Raw genomic sequence first — 4,844 nt, forward strand, 5'->3', positions numbered from 1 at the left:
CGCATCGCGAAAATCCGAGCTACTCGCACGCAAAGCTGGCAAAATCGCTAAAAGTTGCCAAATCAACCGTTACAAATGTAATTAAAGTGTTTGGGGAACGTTTGTCGACAGCCAGGAAGTCTGGATCGGGGGGAAATCGAAAACCGGAAGCCGCTGAGACGACAAAGAGAGTTGCCGGTAGTTTCAAGCGAAACCCTAACCTCTCTCTCCGAGATGCCGCAAATAAGCTGGGTGTATCGTCTACAACTGTGCATCGAGCCAAAAAACGAGCCGGACTATCGACTTACAAGAAGGTAGTGACTTCAAATCGCGATGATAAACAAAATACGACGGCCAAAGCGCGATCCCGGAGGCTGTACACGACGATGCTGACGAAGTTTGACTGCGTGGTAATGGACGACGAAACCTACGTCAAAGCCGACTACAAGCAGCAACCGGGACAGGAGTTTTATACGACAAAAGGAAGGGGAAAGGTAGCAGATATTTTCAAGCACATAAAACTGTCAAAGTTCGCATAGAAATATCTGGTTTGGCAAGCCATCTGTACCTGTGGCTTGAAAAGCAGCATTTTCATAGCTTCCGGGACTGTCAACCAAGAAATTTACGTGAAAGAGTGTTTGAATAAACGTCTGCTGCCTTTCCTGAAGAAACACCGTTGTTCCGTACTGTTTTGGCCGGATTTGGCATCTTGCCATTACGGTAAAAAGGCCATGGAGTGGTACGCCGCCAACAACGTGCACGTGGTTCCCAAGGACAAGAACCCTCCCAACACGCCAGAGCTCCGCCCAATTGAGAAATACTGGGCTATTGTCAAGCGGAACCTAAAGAAGACCAAAAAAACCTGCTAAGGACGAGCAGCAGTTCAAGGCAAACTGGCTTTCTGCGGCGAAGAAGGTGGACAAGGTGGCTGTACAAAATCTGATGGCAGGTGTCAAGCGTGAAGCCCGGCAATTCGGATTTGGAAAAGCGAAAGCCTAACTGAATATTTTTCCTGAATTTTATACGAATTGAACTTGAAAAAGAAATTTAATTTGATTTTTGAAATAAACGATTTCACCAATTTACACGCGTTTTCCCTTGACCAAATTTTGACCGTATCACCCTTTATGCGGACAAACTGCATAAGCAGACGAGCTGCATAGGCGAACGAATCGAACTGCAAACGGATAGCGTATGCGGACGAACCGCTTTAAGTGGGTGCTAGTCCAGCTTGGGGAAGAGGAGGAGGGGGCAAGTGATGGAGGTTGTGGTTGGCTATAGTGAATGGATGCGAACAAATCGCGGTAGGATAAATCGTGTGTTGCTGTCGGAAGTTCTTGGTGCGAACTGTGCCACTCGCTATACTGTTCTTCCAGCTCGGGTGATGCATGCCATCGTCTCACAAAACCCCAATTCATAAGCCGACAACTCAATGACAATGTCCCACATACACTCTATTTTCTGCTGGGTGTCGCAAATCACTTCCTCCTTGTACTTGCTGTGCCTTTCCCAAACATAATATCAATAAGCATTAAGTTGGCAATGTAGGATCTGTTGATACGACATCCAGATTAGCGCCGGACCTGGCTTTGAACACATGTACCCATAAAGTCTGACGAACTCACTGCTTGAATAGGGAACCTCGGGGGCCATTTCAAAGGGCAACTAAAATATCGATGAATATGCGTATGGTAAACATTGACGCAGAGCAAATAGACAGGTACAGTGGCACACAGGTAAGAGTAAAGAAGAAAAAAACAAGTACATACGGCCGTAAGTTCGGCCAGTCCGAATGTGGAATGGAGGGTACATACTCCACCATGGATTGCGTAGAAACTTCTACGAAAAACTGTCATCCACAAATTTCAACTCACATGGTTGTTAAATATCATATACTACCACCACTTACCAAATTCAACCAGATCGGATGAATTTTGCTTCACCAAAAGGCACCGGGGATCAAATCTGGGGATCGGTTTATATGGGAGCTATATATAATTATGAACTGATAAGAACCAATTCCTGCATGGTTGTTGGATACCATATACTAAAATCACGTACCAAATTTCAACCGAATGAGAAGAATTTTGCTCTTCCAAGGTGCTCCGGAGGTCAAATCTGGGGATCGGTTTATATGGTGCCTATATAATTATGGACCGATATCGACCAATTTTTGCATGGGTGTTTGAGGCCATATATTATCACCACGTACCAAATTTCAACTGAATCAGATGAATTTTGGTCTTCCAAGAGGCTCCGAAGGTCAAATCTGGTGATCGGTTTATATGGGGGCTATATATAATTATGGACCGATGTGAACCAATTTTTGCATGGTTGTTAGAGACCATATACTAACACCATGTACCAAATTTCAGCCGGATCGGATGAAATTTACTTCTCTTAGAGGCTCTGCAAGACAAATCGGGGGATCGGTTTATATGGGGGCTATATATAATTATGGACCGATGTGGAGCAATTTTTGCATGGTTGTTGGAGACCATATACTAACACCATGTACCAAATTTCAGCTGGATCGGATGAAATTTGCTTCTCTTAGAGGCATCGCAAGCCAAATTTGGGGGTCCATTTATATGGGGGCTATACGTAAAAGTGGACCGATATGGTCCATTTGCAATACCACCCGACCTACATCAATAACAACTACTTGTGCCAAGTTTCAAGTCGATAGCTTGATTCGTTCGGAAGTTAGCGTGATTTCAACAGACGGACGGACGGACATGCTCAGATCGACTCAGAATTTCACCACGACCCAGATTATATATATACTTTATGGGGTCTTAGAGCAATATTTCGATGTGTTACAAACGGAATGACAAAGTTAATATACCCCCCCCCCCATCCTATGGTGGAGGGTATAAAAAAAAACTTGATAAAACAAATATGTACGAGCCCGAATAAATGGTTCGATACAACTGCAATTCAATTCAACCTAACCTAAGGGGACGCCCTCTTGTATGTTGCCAGGATCGTTGTCCTTGCCAATCAATTCTGCATGCTGGATAAAGAGGTGAAGGCAATCGAATTTGCTATAAGAATCTAGCGTGCTGTTGATGACCTTCATTGATTTTGGCTGAAATATATTTTAGGGCTTGTTGGAGAGCCCGAATGTAATTTTACCATTTCGAAACGAAATATTATCTGATATCCCGTAAAGTCGATAATTTCTTGATTCTCTGGAATCTAAAGAATGATGACATTAACTTACAACAGCAAGAGGTATTGGGCTTTATGTTTTTGTGGATATAATCTTCAAATAAATCCTTGGTCAAAATAAACAATGCCAGATTTTACATCTCTATCCTACAAATTCAATCACTTGTAATTAAATGGTATACCTTAACTTAAGGGTAAAATTCTTCGTATTGAAATTTATCCTTTGGATATTTTCTTATTAATTTCCATTTTTGTGAGAAAAAGGATTCCTCGAATCCAGTTTCCCGTGAATGAAAATTATTTGGGATTCTTTTATGCAACTTTACTCTGGTGAACTGACGACATTCGTCCATCGTCCCCACACCTTATTAAGTCTATTATGACCACAATTTCTATAAATTCCCCAGAGAAAGGGGAATTTCTATGAGACACTTAGTAGGAAAAAGAGCCTTTCTGCACACACACACACAAAGCAAGAAAGGAGAGACACATGTAAAAGGTTTCCATTTGCAATAGAGTGCTTGATGACATGTTGGTTGGTGAGAAACACGAAGAGAGATGAGAGAGGAAGAGACCTAGAAAAAAGAACTGTTATATCCCACCATGTCCCTTTTTATTATTCACCATTCAATAACCAATACCAAGTAAAAGGGTGTTGTGTGGTGGCAGATGTTCAGAAGTTGGCGCTGAATTTAATGGCGTTGGTGGAGAATTCATTTTTTTTCTTTTATTTTTTAATTCATATGCAGCAGTAACAGCAGCGGTTTATATTCCCATTCCTTGTTCCCTCTGTGTGTCTTCTTTGGTTTTTTTTTCGTTTCTTTTGATGTTGTTGCTACTACTAGCAAAGTACTTTCTTTTTTCTTTTTTTTTCCTCTATGGTTATTTCTAAGTAAGACTATATGTGCGTTTATGTGTTTATTTGTCTGCATTTTATTCATCGTTGTTTGTTGTTATTGTTGGGTTGGGATTTTTTCTCTTTCTTATCTAGCAAAGCGGCAAAATCTAGAAAACTCAAGTTTTATGAAAAAAACACGACACAAAAGAAATAAACGCCAACGAGACATTTTCTTATTGTTGATGTTTTTTCCAGAGACTTTTTTGCTGGTCGTTTTCCTAGTTTATTTATTTTTTTTTTGTTTTCAATTTTTCTCCTTCCACTATTTCGATTCACATTCGATATAGAGCTCTCTACGAATGTCTCGGTCTGGCCTCTGTGAATAAAGAGAAAATTATTTGTCAACTACTTGTGGAAGAGGTTTAATGTATACACTCACTCACTGTATCATCGGTGACTATTCATCGGTTTGTCAGTCACTCAGTTTGTCCATTTAAAAATGAAACGTCCAGCCATTCATCCATTTGATTTTTCCCCATTAATGTTGTCATCTCACAGTGGGAAATCTCAAAAAAAATCAGAAATTAAAAAGGAAAACATTTAGAGATCAAGTGCAGCAATTTAATCGGACACTTATAGGAACGCACAGTGAGAAAAAGCTTCGTAATATTTTAATTTTATTTCTATAGAAAATTTTGTCAAAAGTTTATTTCTATGGAAAATTTTGTCAAAATTTTATTTCTAAAGAAAATTTTTGTCAAATTTTTATTCCTATAGAAAATTTTTGTCAAATTTTTATTTCTATAGAAATTATTGTCAACATTTTTATTTCTATAGAAAATTTTGTCAAAAT

The 4,844-nt window shown here is 39.9% G+C and overlaps 1 long non-coding RNA gene across 1 annotated transcript; it reads right to left on the bottom strand.

Moving 5' to 3' along the window:
• Positions 1–4,261: 4,261 nt before the first annotated feature.
• On the bottom strand, positions 4,262–4,558 carry LOC142231704 (uncharacterized). The gene is made up of 2 exons (XR_012720874.1): positions 4,435–4,558; positions 4,262–4,367 (listed from the first exon to the last, which is right to left on the bottom strand). It is a non-coding gene; the product is annotated as an uncharacterized LOC142231704 (long non-coding RNA).
• Between the last annotated feature and the right edge of the window lie 286 nt (positions 4,559–4,844).

This window comes from Haematobia irritans, chromosome 3, assembly GCF_050003625.1.
Source record: "Haematobia irritans isolate KBUSLIRL chromosome 3, ASM5000362v1, whole genome shotgun sequence".
Taxonomy (NCBI): Eukaryota; Metazoa; Arthropoda; class Insecta; order Diptera; family Muscidae; genus Haematobia; species Haematobia irritans.